Genomic DNA, 17,669 nt, shown 5'->3' on the forward strand with positions numbered 1-17,669 from the left:
CTCTCAGCCCGCGCACCGCGGCTGCTGGGGTTAATGCTGATGAAGCCTGATGCTGCTGAGCAGCTCAACACCTGCACAAAGAAGATGGGGTTTTTTGCCCAGCTTGCCTCCGAGGCTGAGCCTTACACAATGGATGCAGGGGAAGGGAGAAGAGTAACAGAGGAAGGCAAAACATCCCTTATCTAACAGCTCAGAGGTAGTGAGGTGAAAGCATCCCTTGCTGGTGAGTTGGAAGATTCAGGTTCCTATCTCTCCTTGGCCTGAGCAGAGCATGGCTTTGAGCTCTGGTTTTTAACCCCAGCTGAGCTGCAGCATCCAGTGCTCTCTTTATGTGGCACTGGTTTATAATTCCAGCCCTACACACTACAGCTGATGTGTTAGATTGTGGCACAGTGCAATATTGAAATTGCTCTACTGGCGGTGCTCTCCCGGTTTCAGAAGTGTTGAGAGCTGCTCGTACCTTTTATCTGCACCTGTAAACAAACAGAGTAGTACCGTCACAGAGCAATAAATCTAGCTTGGATATCATGACAAAGGTGGAACTCTTTGATCCCGGGAAACTCTTTGATCTTTCACTGTGTACCAGATGCTTTTGATTAGCCGTAAAAATAGAGCAATTATTGTAACTTTTCAGGCGGTGTTGCAGTGCTTTACTATTACCTGTCAGTGCATTTGCTCTGTGCCATGACACACCTTAAAATAAAATAGAATATGAAATTCAGCTAAGTTCTGAAATTCTCAAATTCTGCCGATTTTTTGGACTAACACATTATTGAAAGGGAACATTTGTCTTTGAGAGGTTTTCCACCTCAGAGTTTTTGTCCAGGCTCGTGTTTCAAACACTTTGAAATAATTACAAACACAAGCATCCTGGCAAAGACTAAGAAGTATTTCTGGGTGCTGGAAGAGGTGCCCAAGGGCCCTGTCAGGAGGACAGGTCTCCTCCCTTGGGCTGAGAATCTTGTGGTTCTCCCCATCACCCTCCTCACTGCCCAGAGCACATCCCCCGTGGGTGCCAAGTTGTGTTGGCCGTACCAAGGGCTCCACGGTGGAGCAGCCACAGCATGGAGGAGATCTCAGCATCACTGGGCTCCAGATCCCTCCGTAGGATCCCTGGAGACCATCAGCTCCAGCTGAGGCTCAACTTGCTGCTTCTCCAGCTGCATGGAGTAAATCAGGCACCGTAGATCCAGATTCATCCCAGCAAGGCTTAGCAGATGTAGACATGGCCTGATTGCAATTCCAGGTGTCTCCTGGCAGTGGGAAGAGATAAGTATCTCCAGAGGGTGATTCAGTGTTATGTGACCTGGCTGAGCAAATCCAGGAGGATGGGGTCCTGGCTGGAAGCAGCACACTGTGGCAGGATGGGAACCAGCTCCTGGCTATTTGCTCAATGGGGCAATTAGTCCCATAAGTTCCTGAGCCCTGTGATTAACCGCAGCCATCCAAACATTGTCATTGTGAAGGAAGAGTAACTAAAGGATTCTGGAAATTGTTGGCATTTCTTGGAGCCTGTGGAAAAATCCCAATTGCAGCTTGCAGGCCCTTGGGCTAAGGGCAGGACAACCTACCAGAGCGCAAACCGATAAACAGCTCAGAAGGAAGCACTTCTCTTTTGGGAAGAATGAAAAATGATGCAAAAGTCCCCAGACCTCTGCCCATGGACCAGGTGAGGAGCCGAGGGGGAGCAGTTGCTGTCTGCTCCAGGTCCCATGGTGGCGCCATGCAGACGGGGTACAGCATAAAGAGCAAGCCTGGATGTTCATGGAGAAACAGGCTCTCATGGGCACAAAACTTCTCCATGGATTTGTTTTCCAGAGATTTTGGAAATATGGCCCTGTGCTCTATGGAAAAGTGTTTGGTCCATAACACCTGCTGCACTGATGTGAGGGCTATAGCTACAGAAGGGTTTCTTTAAGGCACCTGAATCCTCTGGTGGAAGTTGCAGTTTTTAATTGGGCTTTCCAATACCATTGACCAAACAGAGGGACAGCAAGTGCTTCATCCCAGAGTCCTCAGCAGCCTCCTCTATGGGAGGGATGGATGCCTAAGCTACAGAGTTAGACATTGAAATCCCAGCACCTCTGAAGCCTGTCCTAGGATTTGGTGGTGTGGCTTCTAGGATTTGGTGTCTCTCTTGAGCAAGCCCCACAGCTGCATTTCCTCCCCAGCAGTCCCCCACAGCATTTGGGCTGAAATTTGCCGAGGATCTGGGGTAACTGGGCTTAATTTGTTCCATCATTTAGAGGTTCTGCCTCAAAGTTAGGTCAAGGATGCTTCCTGGTGGAAATACATGGAACCAGGTAGGAGTTTCCAAGACAAAATTCTTGGCCTGAAATGTCTAAATTCTTTTATAGGGCTGAGTCTGTGAGTTCATTTACCCATAGAAGAAAATGACGTTCTCATGTCTATTTTGCTCAAGTAAATGTGACCCACATTCCCCAAAAGCCAAGGACGTGCAAGAGAATCCACATTCTTGCGGCAGCTTAATAATTTGCCCAAAGCAAAGAATAAGAGAGCTGGGACTTCAACACAGCTCCTCAAGCTGGAGACACAGCTCCGAGGGCAGGTTGATAGCACCCGAGGTCACATTAAGGAAAATTAATTCTTGACTAACAGACCCTGGTAGGGGATGCTCTTTCTGAATTAATGGTCTTGGAAAAAGGCTGTTTGCAAATAAAGTTGTCCCAAGCAGGGCGGGATGGGCCCTCGTTCCGCAGAGGGACTGTTAGCTCAGCAGTTTCAACTCGCGGCGAGCGCGCGTGCAAATTAAAAGGAGGAAGCCACACGGTTGGTTTTGGGGCATTCCTGTCGAGGTGTTGCTCTTTTGAAGTCGGTGGGGCTTCTCCCGGGCTGGGTCCATCCGCGCCGCTCACACCCCTGGAATGCGGCCGGGGATTGGTGTGACCAGTCGGGCCAGTAAACAGACCTTCCTCCAAAATGAGTTTTTACTGAAATCTGCAAAGAGCTGTTGCAAGCGGATTGACTCACATGGCTTTTCAGCTCTTAGTCATGAGCTTCTTCTCTGGACAGTTAATTAGTTTGTTCTTGTGGAGCGCTTTGAAGATGCAAAGCAGGCTGGGAAAGTGAAGTGTTATTAGCTCATTATCTGCAATCTTTTTTTTTTTTTGTGACAGAGCAATGAAGTCCAGAATCAGCCTAAGATGCTTAACAGTGCTAAAAACTGAATTGTCCACACACCCAGTTCTGCCCTTATTTCAGCACAGCTCTTTGCCAAAGCTTGGTGCCTCTTTAGACTAACACCAGCCGGGCAGAACAGGGTGGCTTAGCATCACTGCATGGGTAATTGGCAGTGACTCCAAGATTTAGCCTTGCCCTGACAGAATACCTAAATATTTGGAAGCTCAACCATTCATTTCAATCTTCTGCCTACTAGTTTCCACTTGGAGGTGAAAGGGGAGAATGAGGCTGTGGAGTTTTGGTAATTCATACCTTGATATGAGTGTATTAAGGGTCATGTTCAGCATCTGAGAACTTGAAATTGTTACAGAGAGCTGCAAAATTAAACAGCCCAGAAGGCTGTGAATAAGATGACTTAGCATCTGTCTGCGCAAAGCAGCCCATGTGTGTCTGGTTACGTTCAAGGAGAAGTAATATTAAAAGTATTATTTTTGTGCCTGCGTAGGGCACGCTGGCCAGACAGCTGCCATGCCCTGTGGAGTATAGTGGATATAACAGCTCCGTCTACATAGCTGGTCACTAGTTGTGTATCTGGCAATTTGGGGATGTTGCCAGAGGCGTTTCAGAAGCCTGTGTATGCAGTGATGTGGCCACCTGCAAGGAAATGTGCCTTCGTAATTAGGTGCTTGAACTCTGTTGGCTCCGTGGCCCCATTGCAATGGCCTCACATGCGAACCCGAGCCTCTAATTGAATTCAAGATCAGCCCTGAGCATAAATATCCATCTGCTTCTTAGTGAAGGACTACACGTGGGCTGCCCTGATTGCCCTGCAGACCTCCAGCCTGAGCCTCCACCTTGAACTGAAGACGCTCCAGCGATATCTCGCAAGCTCCAAGTCTGTGGGAAAAGGCCAGGCTGAGGAATGAGCCTCATCCCTCAGGCACGTGCGTGTGCCTGCACACACACACACACACACACACAACACGTGAGAGAAGATCTTCCATGACACAAATGTAAATTAAATACCTAACTGCTTTCACTGGGTGCTCTCTGCCTAACTTCAGGTTTCACCTGATAGCGTCTCCCCTTGCTGAGCAACCAGACTTCCAGCACTCACCTTTGCAGAAGTCGGTGATACGAGTCTTGTTTTCTTGTATTGCTGGACAGAAATGATGAATTTATGATATCAGTTTTTGGGGAATAAGATGCCTCATTCTCATTGCCTTTGCAGGCTACTGGCACCAGTTATATCATTTCCAACCCCCATGTCACTGTTGGTTGAGAGCACCACCAGAAAAGGCAAGGCTTTCTGCTTTCTTTGCCACCCAGCCCTTCTTTGCATTGCTTTATGTGCAAACCAGATATAGTGAAAGCAGCCACAAATTGCAAATGAAATCCAGTTAGAAGGTTTTCCATCCAAGGATGAGCAAAATGAACAAAGCTATGAACATGAGTCACAGAGCCCAGCTATTTCCAGTGAAGTCCTCTTAATCCTAACCATAACGATGTTACCCTACAGCACAAGGGTGGTGCTGAGCATGTCAAGCTTTTCACTGCAGACTTTTGCTTGGAAATAAAGGAAAGTGAATGTCCTAGGTAGTTTAATGACTCCAGGAGGTGGGTCTGTTGGACGAGTGGTGGTGGCAAGACAAGAATTGGGAATACTTTAATGGTGGGTGCCCCATGGGCACACCACGAGGTTGCAGGAGATTGCAAAGCTTCTGCCTGGTTTCACCCCCTGTTGACCTGACACCAGTTTCATGCTCATGCTGGAAAGACACAAGAAATATATTGTGTACCATCTCCTCCTGTCAGGGTAGAGCTAGTCTGACATCCTAGAAAGAAGATTGTCACTTTGCAATATGGTATTAGAGTGGGTGTTTTTGTGTATGTGCACTCACTAAAGATAAAGGGTGAGGTTTAGGCCACCTAGGTATGTCTAAGCATCGCTTATCTTAATCTGGGCTTCCTTAATCAGCAGTGGAAGTAGAAAATTATTAATTTGCCCCTCCTTCCACCTCTGTCTGACGATGGGTGAACGGCATGCTGGGCAGACTATTTCTCTCCACCAGCTATGAAGGGAACCCAGAGTGACTATCTCACACTTCAGTGTCTAATTTTAAGCTGCCCAGGTGAGGCTGGATTGATCCTAAGAGATTTCTCCTAACAGGGAATGAGCAATGAAGGCCAGAGTGGTAGGGGAAGTTTTTCAGATGTGGTTCTTTAGCTGAGTTTATGGAAAGCTGGTGTTTGGCAGCCTAAAAAAAAAATAATAAATAATGCAAGCAAGCTGTGCTGCAAGCCCTGCAAAGCCGTGAGACTGAGGAGGCAGGTAGCTGTGGGCAAATGGCAGCTGCCACAGCTGGAGGAGAGGGGACGTGATGGCAGATCCTCTCCCTCCACACTGCCGGGTGTCTGGCTCAGCGTTCCCTCACAGCACCACCACTGCCATCACTGCTGACAAATTTGTGCTGAAAAAAATTACACTTGGAAACCTCCAACATGCCTTTAAAAAATGTAAGCGTCTGAATCCTCTGAATTGACTCATCCCTTCTGAAAATCCCGGGGTCCTTTTAGAGCATTTCAGGTTTGCACCTCGGAACAGAGGATGGTGCTTTGGACAACCCTTTCCTGGTGAGTGAAATTTAAAGCTCTGGCTGTACAGCCTGGTTTTAGGTGGTGCCAAGGTCTGACTGAAGCCAGCAGCCCGGTCGCTCTGCAGTGAGCTGAGAGCAAGAGTCTGGGTTCAGACACGAAGGCTCAGATTTTGGGCTCTCTCCCAGGGACACAGCACGAGCTCCGTGCTGGAGGCAGATTCCTGAACAGTGATGTGCATCCTGGGTGCTGAGCCCTTCCAGCAGGTATCTGGGGGTATCTCAAAGCACCTGGAGTCATGTGAGGAGTTTTGTGCCAGGATTTCTGGGAATGAAGAGGCACAGCGAGCTCCCTGGGGCTCTTGATCTGCCACACCTGTGGGGTTTTGTGAAGCCAGCTCAGCACCGAAGAGGGCACCACACGTCAGTGGCCTCGGACTCTCTCAAAAAACACCCAAGGGCCAAAATATGCACCTGTAAATGAGATGAACTCCCTCCTAGCTGGGCCTAAGGTGCTTGAGGAGAAAGTGAGGAGGACAGAGCCTTAGGGAGAGACTGTCATGGTGCCAGCATTGGTGTCTCTGCTCGTACCAAGCTCCTCTGCTTTCTGTGGTCCCAAAGGAGGATGGCAGGGTGGTGACAAGAGTCTGAGTAGGGGATCTTCATGGTCCTGGTCATTCTGGGAAGAAGGAGCAGCCCAGTGGCATATCCTTAAGTGTGGATAGAAAGAGCCACAGTGCTCTCACGTGGGGATGGCCCCTGGAGCATCTTGCCAAATGAAATTTGAAGACACCAACTATTTTGTCCTGGCTTCTCCTGACGGTTTGGCTTCAGGCCGTGCCACACTGGTGTTCCTGTGGTGAGCAGTCCGGCTTCGCATTGGAGGGCATGGAGGTGCCGCCTTAAACTGCTCCCAGGAAAGCTGCATTCCCCTTTGGATAGTTTATGGAAGGTGCCTGCAGCCCTGCTGCTGCCGGATCACACTCACAACCCTGTCCTTAGCACCGCCATGGGGCTATGTGACATTGCACGTGTCCCCTCCACCACGACTTACTCTTGTCCCCCAGCTCGGGGTGGAGATGAAAATGGTCCATCCCTCTGCCAAAGACCAGGAGATGTGTGGACCAAAGCCCAGCCTTTGTTTCTGGGGACTGCACAGCCTGTTTGTGCTGGCACTTCCCCCCGCAGGGATGTGGCCCACGGCAGGAGGGCGGTGGCAACGACACAACTTAGAGGAGAGTCATTGAGAAGGTATTCCCACATCCCGTGGTCTCGTCTCTTTCAGCACTGAGTTCTGTTTGACCCTTCCCAGGGCAAAGCCGAGCAGTTAGCTACCTGCCCATGAGTAATGGTGACTGCTCATTCCATTCTCTTCTCGCCTGCTGGAGACCTGCCAGTCACCACCAGCCTTTCCCTGCTGTGCTTCGATCGCTGGAGGAGAAACTCCTCCAACCATGCTGGTTATCCCACCAGCCGCCACGCTGGCTAATTCGGCACATGGCTTCATCCCTGCTGTGGCTGCAGCTTTGCAGCTGCAGTGCCCGGGAATGGGGATGGGTTCCTGGGGGCTGCCACGGACAAGAACCACCCTCCCGTGCTCTGCCTTTTTTTGGGTGCCTCTCCGCAGGCTCCGCTTCCTCCTGTTCAAAGCAAGGTGGGGCTCTGACTCACCCGCATCTGGGTCCCGCCACGCGGCAGGACTCGCCGTGGCTCCGCTGGCTTTCCCACGGTGGCTGAGCCCTGCAGTGATGTTGCTGCTTCACCCAGGAGCAGAAAGGCTCCTTCTCCAGGGGCAGAAAGGCAATGGGTGTGGATTCTGCTCTGTGCACCAAGGAGTCATCGCTTCCAATAGTATAAACACTCGCCCGAGCCATCTCCTCCTTCTCCCCTTTCTCCTGGCTCGTTAACCCTCTGCTTCTCCACATCCTGCAGGAAATAATTTCTACATTGCTTCTGGATTACCCTTGAAATAAAAAAAAAAAAAATAAAAAAAATTGGGATAGGCACAGCCAGTTTCTCACTGCACAGACACAGGAGACAGGAGCCATTTAGGAGATGTGTTGCTGCATGGGAAATGTGGAGTCTCGCTGTGATCCTGCCCATGGCCCCGCTGTGATACTAAAGCGGTGCCTTTCCCCCTCCTAGCTGTTTCTCCTCCCCTGAAAGGAATCAAGACTTGGTTTTCATCATGGGTTAAACGTGCTAAAGAAAAGCTCAGGGTGGAACTCAACGGCACTCAGATAATCTCCGTTTTTTTCCTTTATATTTTTTGAGCATTTCTTTCAGCCCTGGTGATGAGAGACTGATTTTCCTGTTCTGCCAGGAGAGATCCTTGTTGATTGAAGCAGGAGTTACCTGTACTGTGAGATAAAGAAGTTTCCCGGGGAAAGAATAGAAAACATAAGGAAGCAAGCAATAAGATGCACAAAGCAAATCTCTGCTGCGCTTCATTGTACATCACCCAGTCTGGGTCATCTCTCAGACTGAAACTTGGCCTCGGGACCCAAAAGCAGTTACAGTTATTGCCTGAGCTCAAATCTGTTAGGTAAGGTCCTGCAGCGCGCTTGTAAGGCTTTTTTTGCAGAGAGAAACGCCAAGGAGGGAGGAACTCTGGTTCTCTGGGAAAGTATTTGGGTTTTGTCCTGCCAGCGACTTCCAATGGTGTTATCACTTTTGGAAGTTTCTACCAGCTTTTTTCCCCAGTGCGTTGCCTTGGGAAGCCAGTCACACCTCTGTGAGGGGGGTTACTCACCACGGCACAGGCTGGAGGTGTCTCAGGGACGATTTGCCGCTGCACTGGCTGTGGGTGTTTTAATTGCTTTGCTCCTCATTTGCAGAAATGTGGACAACTCCACAGGCAGAGGGTCAAGTCCCCTTCCTTGGAGATTTTCAAGGACCCACCTGGATGCAGTCCTGAGTAACATGCTCTAGCTCTAGGCAATCCTGCTCAGCAGGGGAGTTGGACTAGATGATCTCTATGGTCCTTCCAACTCTAAAAATTCAGTGAAATTCAGTGAAATTCAGTGAAGGGAAGAACTGGGCTGGGGAAAGGCTCCTGCAAGCTCTGTGGTGGGTATGATAGTGTCGAGCTCTGGGGCCGCTGCAGAAGCAGTGCTTACATCTGGCCACTCACCTTTGGGACATGAGAGATCTCATCTGAAATCTGGAGTATTGGCCAAAGTGTTAATGGAGACATGTTCTCCTACCTTAAAATTGCTGCCAGCAATTCCACCATCCCCATGGAATCCCTCTGCCCTGTGAAGATTCCTTGTGCTGGAGCCCTCTCTTGCTCATCACCTGCTGCTGGGCTGGGGAGGCTGGGGATATCAGGGGTCTCATTTCTACCATCAAGCACAACACATTCACCATGGAATGAGTGTGCAGGGAGATAATTACCCTCTCATCAAAGCCTTTCCTTCATGAGATTGTCAAGTTGCAGCAGTCTGTAATGAGAGCCAGAGCTGGAAAAGCATTGCTGGTGATTGGTCGGATGGAGGGTGCTCAGCGTGAGCATCCAGGAGTGGCCACCACATCCTAACAAACTGCACACAGTTTCCTAAATCCATTAAACATTGCCCTGGATGTCACTACTTCTCCCACCGTGATGGAGAAGAAGATGCTCCTCAGGTTCAGGTGGAGCTGCAGGGTTCTCCCACATCCCAGCAGTGCAACTCAGAGACCTTCTGGTGTTAGATGAGAGAAAGGGAGGTGGCCCAGTGTTTGGGATGCCTCATGACAGTCACTCAAAAGGCTTTCCCGAGACAAAGACAAGCTTAGAAAATACCAAGAAAGGGGCCGGGCACAATCTTGGATGGGTAACAACTGCCGTGCTCAGCAAGATTAAATCTGCAAGGACACATAACTGTGGGAAAGATACAAATGAGGGCTGTACAATAGAGGAGCCCAAAGTCATGCACGTTATTGGGAAGGTAACCAGGGAGTGAGTCATTCTGCCTCACGTGGGACTTGTGTTTTCTCCTGACCCAGGCCCCCGGCTCCTGCAGTGGAAATGCCCTGGGGGGTGGGTACCGTAGGGGCTCTGGGCTGCGGGTGCCATGCATATGCTGAAACTCTTCTGCATGGGCCTTGCTTTTTTGGGACAGGGCTTTCTGGTATGGGCTGCCGTGTGTCCTCCAGCAGCATGTCATGTGGGACTGTGGCACTCCCAAGGCCACTCTGGGGGGTCAGGATGCCATGGAAGAGCTTCTACTTGGGATGGTCTCACCTGGCATGAGGGAAAATGAGGCAGAGGAACTCTGTTGAGCAAGTACGTCCCAACAGGAGATGCTGGTACCGTGGGGTCGCTGGTGCTGTTGTGGTGTGTGGCTGGGGCTTGGTGCTTCCTGGGGGTGCCTTGCACAGAGCAGTGTGGGCTCTGTCCCGGGAAACTGGGAACTGCTCTTGGCTGGGAAGTGACCTGGGGAAGTCAGGTATTTCTGGGCATGCCTGAGGTCTTTGGGAAAGGTAACTCTCGGGTCTGAAAATGGAGAGCAGGGTCTGCTCTGAAAGCATCAAGTAGTGATAAAGGGCTTAAAAGTTGCACCATGGGATGGGAGAGGGGGCTATACTGAGAACTGCTTTGCTGGTGGGAGAAAGCTTTTCTGGTGGACTCCCATGTATTATTTGAGTTTCCATGAGCTGTAGGTTTCCAAGGACTTAGTGCTTTCTCTGTTTGGGAGAAGGAGTGCTCCGTGGGCACTCTGTACCCTGCAACACCTGTGTTCTTTCCACTGAATCCTGCTGTTCCAATGCATTGGAGCTAAATCAGTGCATCCATTACTGTCTACCTACCCCCACCCACAGAAACCTCTGGCCTCTGACCCAACCTCTAGAGAGGGTGCATGTCTCATTGCATTTGAACCATTCAAGGAGCACCTCTGTTGCTTTTTTCTTGCAAACTGCACTGAGGTCTTTGTGTGTCTACAGACTGCCCTCTCCAAAAATGGGCTTTTCTTGTCGCTTCATGCAAAGGCTACAAGTCCCAAAATAAAAAGATGTGATGTTTCTTGGTGTTCATGTTACACACTGCAAATGAATAGAGAGAACTCTAAGCATGTAGTCGTGTATCGGCTCCATTGCTGAGTAACTATTAATTTCTAAATTGGAGAATTGTTCTGAGAGCTACAGTGACATGTCCTGCCCTTCTTCAGTGTCCAGAGAGCCTGCTCAAGAATATAGAGGTAAGACTCATCTGCATTAATTTTAGACACGGCATCTGTGCTAGACTCAGAAGACAACTTGCTCTTCTAGCCTATGATTTATATGACCTTTCTTAGGTGTGCCTTCAGATGTGATTTGTTCTTGAGGAAGGGGCAGAATGGACATCACTGTATCAATACTGAACATATCATATCGATATCAATACACATTATCAATAATTAAGGCTCCCGAGGACTTCTGGATACACTGCCCCTTAACAGACTTTTAAAAAGAAAATTACTTGGGAACTACATTCAGAACTACTTGCAAATATTCCTGCTGCATTGTGGACTAAAAACAGCTTTAAGTAAGGAATGATCACAGTTGCCAATGCAATTTAGGTTTTGAAGCGCTGAGGTACACGGTCCACCCAAAACTGGTTAAGAAGTTTGGGTGCTTTGCCTTTGTGCTTAATCCTTTAATGCTTGCCCACCCTTCCAGAATCTAAGCAGAGCAGCAGAGGGTGCTCCTGGAAAGGAGCTCTGAGCAACGTGGCACGGGATGACGCCAGTCCCTTTTCCCATGCAGGGATTCCCAGGATGTGCCAAGCCCGTCTGATAGGCTGTGAATCCTCTTTTCATAAGATACTTGTCAGTGGTAAGGATTATTCCTCAGCCTTGCCTTGAGTAAATGAACTAAACACACCTTGTAGCTGAGATCACATTCCCCTTTGCCAGGTTTCTTCTTTGAAGAGCCATCTTCTGAAGGAGATCAAGAGGATGCTGCTTCCTTATTTCTTTTGTAAGGCTGCCGACTGTTTATGCACTACGGTGGTGTCACCCAGTACTAGAAGTACAAAGTCTTTTCTGCATCCTGCACTTCAGCTACCCCCATGTTGACTGGGCTTGAGTACTGTGATGCAGAGCCCAGACTCCTAGATACTCTTGACAGTGTTTTGATGGACCAGGCTGGGAAGTCCCCAAAGCAGATGCAGCCTTAAATTTGGTCCTGGTTAGCATGAAAGGTCTGGCCTCAAAACTTACATTTATAGAGCTGCTTTGTAACATCAACATCTGGATCAACAAAAGCTTAAATATGCACCATCATGTACTCATCTATCAAAAGAGGAACTTAAAAGGACGATTCTCGTCAGTAGGAAGCAAAAAGGGAGTATTAAACTTCACAGGCCATGTGGACTGTGCTTATCCTATTGAAGCACAATCTCAGTGCATCCCACCAGTTAAGAAATCATTGAGGAAGGGCAGAAAGGAAGGGCTTGGTTAAGTAGCAGGAGAAGGAAGGTATCAGAAGGTGTCTTTCAAAGAGCTGAAGACAGAAATAGGGAAGGCTTGATAACCTCTGCCAGATTCAGCATAAACCATGCTAACTATGCCAAAAAGGAGTTGAAGGAACTGAATTTAGAAGAATAAGCCAGAAATAGTAAGAGCGTTTTCAGACCTTCTGTGGAGACTGGAGGGCCAATAAATATCTGGGGTGAAAGGAGTCCTCAGAAAGGAAAAGAGCAGAGAAGATCATGTATTTATGTTTTTTAATTTGTGATGCCTGTGAGAAATGGGGAAGATTTCTACAATGTCCTGTACCTGATCCAGGGAAACCCACACCACTGCATACCTGAGGAGTGAAGGTCATGTCTGTGTGTAAAATTTTGGGGAACTATAGACCAATAAGGAAAGGGTGATGAACAGCAGACAAACATCAGCATGGAAAAATGTGAAGTGATACACTTGCGATGAAATAATCTTTTCTACACATGTAAATAATGATGGGCTTGGAGATGACCATGAGCACTTGGAGAGAACTCTATGATGGACAGCCCACCCCAGTGACAGCTCAATGCTCGACAGAGCTGCAGGAACCGAGGTGTACGTTAGGAATCATTGGGGAAGGTGAAGAGAACAAGGGGGCTGTGATGTCCCTACATAAAACCTTGCCTTGCTCACCCTTTGCATATGCTGTGCCATTCTGGTCTCCTCGCCTCAGAAAGGAAGTAGTTTAATTGGGAAATGTTCAAGGAAGGTCACTGCACGTGATGAGCTGATGGCTCCATCTGAGGAACTGGTCTGTGAGCTAGGACTTTCCAGCCTGGACCAAAGAGAAACTGTGGGAGAATTGACTCATCACACTTTTTAAATACAAGACCTAGGGAGCTTCAAACACAGCTCATAAGAGTAAGGTTCAGAAGAAACTAAGGTATGTTTTTTTCCCCACAACAAGATGTGGATCCATACAGCAGGGACACAAATGATGCTATTGATAATTAAATTTTTCATGGATTGAAGTGGTGACTGTAAAAGGTCATGGGAGAGAAACTCACTGAGGCTTTCCAAGGTTGTAATGGTGGAGGAAACGTGATTTACAGCTTCATTCCTCATATTGGCATAAGGCAGAGCAGTCCAGACTGGTCACTGCTGCAGGGTGACCGGATTTTACAAACATTTCAAAGAGGTGCTTTATTCTTTCCTAACGCTGTGGCAAGACACACAAAATAAAACCATCCAAAACAGGAAGCTTGAAGAAATTCCAGCAATTTTTATTGATTTCAGCTTTTCCAATGAAGCAAATACATACAGTACAGCCAAAACAAAACTCTGATACATTATTCTCACATACCTATATCTTACAGAATACACTGTATAGCTATGGACTGGCAGCCTAACTTGGTCTCAAACTGGTGTGTGTGGTCAGAGAGAAATAAAACTGCCAACTGCCTTCTACTTGTCCATGAGGCTTCTGAAATGCTGGGGTGGGTTGGATTGTACATACACAAAACAAACAAAGCATTTATGAGAAAATAGACCAAAAAGCTCTTCTAAGCCCAGGACAGACAAGTATGGTATTTATTTACATGGTTGTGTGTCCTGTGCACAAATCAGGCCCCAACTGCTCTCACTTCTGCTGCCAGCAGAGCTAACGATGCTGCTGCCTGTGGTCCTCCCCGCCTCAGTAATTCTCCATCACTACAACCCCAGGCACGTGCTACTTGCTGCAGACCTACCCTTGTCCCTGTCAAGGGAGTATGCCCTACCTTGGCTCTTAAACATGCAAGAAACAGGAAAACAGCTCATTGAAGAGGATGTCACAGTTAAAAACACACTTTTAAGAAACTATGTCTCCCTAGAATGAAAAAAAATTGTATTGGAAGTGCAAACAGCATCCATTTACAATGAGGGGAACCTCACTGAGCTCCCAAAATTGCTGAATGTGAGTAACACCAGTTACTCTGATTAGGCTGATTTTCCTTTCTCTTCTCACAATCAGGCATCCGTGTCACTTCACGGGATCGGGTAGTCTGCAGTCCAGATTTTAAAAAGAGAGACTGAGAGGAAAATAGAGTTGAGTATCAGAGAATTTACTGGGGAAGAACTGGCTGCAGAATAGCCCTGGGATGGCAGAGAAGTTACAGCTCACACAGCCCACTGGTCTCTCAAGTTAGCTGTATTTTGAGGTATGAAAGCAGTAACATACAGCATCATAAAAAAAAAATTAGATTGGAAGGAACCTCTCTGGTCTGCCCAGCTCAAAGCAGGGACAACACCAAAGCCAGATGAGATTGCTCAGGGCTGTGCCCAGTCATGTTTTGAAGATCTCTGAGGATGGAGATAGATTTTATTTTCATCATTTTATTAGCTTTGGAAAAAACAACTTTGCAGCACTCTATAAAATTTATGTGAATGAATGTATCTGTCTCTTTGAGTCTAATACTTACTAATGAAATCTCCAGTACTTGTAAATCTAATTGTGAGATGATGATCATCAAGCTGCAGTTCTTTGTGCCTTGGATAGTGATTCAGTAAATTGCATTACCGGTGAAAGCAGCAGCAGTGTTTTAAAATAAAGCTTAAATAACAGCCAATTAGAATGAATTTCCTCAATATTCCATCATTACATTTTGTAGTTAGGTTTCTCCAATTAATTTTACACAGAAAAACATTAGCTCCCAGGACTTCTGTCAAACATGTAATTACAGGAACAAATCTGAATGCAAAATTGCACTCAACATACTTTTACACCAAAACTGTAACAATCCTCCCTGTGGATACTGCGGCCGTTTTGGATATCCATCATCTCGGGTCCTGCCGAAAACATTTTGAACCGTGCACCTGAGAATCTGCATCCAGCCAGTGAAGAGCTGGCACGTACGGCAAGGGCATGCCCACGGGCTGGGGCTCCTTCCCTGCTCTTTAAATGCTCCTGAAACTGTCCTACCGGATTCTCCTGGTTCTAGCTCTCCACTTCAAAGGTGCTTTTTTTTTCTCTCTCATTTGGCTGGGAGCTCTGCGCAGAAAGCTCTCGACTGAACGTGGGTGAAAGCAAGCAAATAGTTGCTGCTCATTAAAGTGCACAAGATTAAGCCACCCTTTGCAGTCCAAGAGAAGAACCAACCTGAAAATGATCTCCCTCTGTGGACACATGCTCCCTCTCTGCCTAAATGGGGGATGAAGATGTGTCACTGTGTTTCTTAGACCTAGAGCTGTGTCAAAGCCAATCTGAACTTCATGGACGGCTCTTCAGTGGGCATGAGTCACCCCGTCTCTGTGAAGTGAATGGGAATCAACTCACGAGTCTGACACTCACAAAAAATGAGACTGTGTTTCCCTTTCTAGACTCAGCTCCATAATTCATCATTCCCAAATCCTTCTGCCTCCTGGATATTTGCAAAAGGGGGTCCCGTGCCCCTGCACGGTGTGAAGAAGGAGTAACCATGTGTGTGGGACAGCCAGAAAATGCATCCTCAGCTGGTCCTTTCCCTGCGGATCTGAGTTGCATCCCCTGTGGGGATGGGTAGAGGATATTTTTCTTCTGGAGAGAGGAAGATCAGCCTCTTTCATCACACGGTTACTGTTATAAGGAACAGGTGGCCCTTAAAATGAGCTCAGCAGTCCCCTCTCACAGCCTTAGCATCCCAGGGTGATCATGTAATTAAAGATACCAAGAAATAAAATATTTCCAAACCTGACTTCACACAAGTGCTTACATTCCTTTGCATATTAATACTATTTCTTTACATTGATCAATAAAAACAAAGTGTGATTAAAAAGGCCACATCCCTCACTTTTTTCAGTCCTCTGTGGCAGTCGGTGTTCCCAGGGGAAAAAACGCTTTGCCTGTCTCCAGCTCAGCTTCTCAAATGCCACATTTGTCCAGGTACAGTCATGAGATTGAGTTGTTCTGGCGTTCAAAATGGTTTGGGACCCGGTAATATTCATGGTCTGCAGATGTGTAACAATTGTCCCCTCACATATATCTTCAGAGAAGGGTTACTGAGACCCGGGAGAGAATTTGCAGACATCAATTTGCTTCTTGAGATAAAGACTTCAGTTGACAGGAAAGAAAAGACTAATAACTATAAGAGCTCATTGGAGAAATAATTATAAGCAGAAAAGAAACCTGTGTTTATAAATGTTAGAAATAACCATCCTTTGTAAAGAAGAGTATTGTTGTGTGTATGTGTTTTTAACAGCCATATGCAGTGGGGGGGATTCAATCTAAAATTAACAATTTTTAAACTTGTGGGTAAAAATACGCTGTGACAAGTTTTTAGTGCGGCAGTATTTGGTGCACGGAATTTGGTGGAATTGGGAAAAACTGCAAGAGTCGGCACAACTCACACCGACTTTCGGTGGACGACAGGGGACTAAGCCTGTGGGAAGATCCTACTCGCCATGCGTGCGCACGGATGTTTCCTGCATGCACACGTGCACAGCAACACGTACATAGTTACACAGACACACTCTTGGCAAAAAAAAAAAAAAAAATATGACATTGAGAAAGTATAACCTCAATAAAAGTCCCTTCTCCCCCCTAAAAAGAAGAAAATGCTTAAAAATATCAGTATCATCCACATGAAATCTGTATGTTTAGTTTGCTTTACAGTTGAGTTAAACTCAGAAACACTCTACATCTTTAAGATCCTAAGTAATTGTGGAAGGGTTGTCTTCCTGGACATGAACCAATTCCAAATTCTGAAATGGAGAAAAACAAAGAAAAACCAAAACCCCAAGTAATTAAAGCATTCAAGAAATCTTTTCATTACATTCAAAACCAACTTTTAATCCTTTTTCTTGGCCGGTACCCAGTTTATATACTGCCCATAGCTTTTTCCCTGAGACTTCCACACTCTTCTGAGTCTCAACGGAAACATCCCAGCAGAGCAAGAAATGAAATCCCTACCTGGGCAGACGGAAAGAAATGGACTTTTGCACCATTTTCTCTTACATCAGGACCGTGCTTAGTCTGATTGCAAAGAGCACGTTGGGGAAGAGAGCAAATAATTTGTTATGGATAGTCTCATTCCCCATCATAGAGAGATACAATATTTGAAAAGGGCAGAATGCTTTTCCTTTCAGTGGGAATTATGAATCAAAAGTACCTTTCAAATCCAAGCTAATTTCACACTGAGAAGTGGGCCTGTGAGAACCTCATGAGGTTCAGCAGGGCCAAGTGCAGGGTCCTGCACTGGGGTCGTGGCAACTCCTGGTACCAGCACAGACTGGGGATGGAGGGATGGAGAGCAGTCCTGCTGAGAAGAGCTTGGAGGTGCTGGGGGAGAAAAGCTGGCCATGGGCTGGAAATATGCACTGGCAGCCCAGAAAGCCCCCCACCCCCTGGGCTGCATCCCCAGCCCTGTGGCCAGCAGGGTGAGGGGGGGATTCTGCTCTGGGGAGACCCCCCCCACCCAGTGCTGCCTCCAGCTCTGGGGCCACCAACAGCAGAAGGACATGGAGCTGTTGGAGCGGGGCCAGAGGAGGCCCCGGAGATGCTGGGAGGGCTGGA

General features: G+C 47.5%; 1 protein-coding gene across 1 annotated transcript in view; it reads right to left on the minus strand.

Moving 5' to 3' along the window:
* Window positions 1–13,406: 13,406 nt before the first annotated feature.
* PKP1 (plakophilin 1) overlaps window positions 13,407–17,669 on the minus strand; it is a 48,913-nt gene continuing 44,650 nt past the window's right edge. Inside the window, exon 14 of the mRNA XM_014946279.1 lies at window positions 13,407–16,858. The gene's annotated coding sequence lies outside the window, so the exon portion shown is untranslated. The remainder of the gene's footprint in view (window positions 16,859–17,669) is intronic.

This window comes from Calidris pugnax, unplaced genomic scaffold (genome assembly GCF_001431845.1).
Source record: "Calidris pugnax isolate Ruff unplaced genomic scaffold, ASM143184v1 scaffold116, whole genome shotgun sequence".
Lineage (NCBI taxonomy): Eukaryota > Metazoa > Chordata > Aves > Charadriiformes > Scolopacidae > Calidris > Calidris pugnax.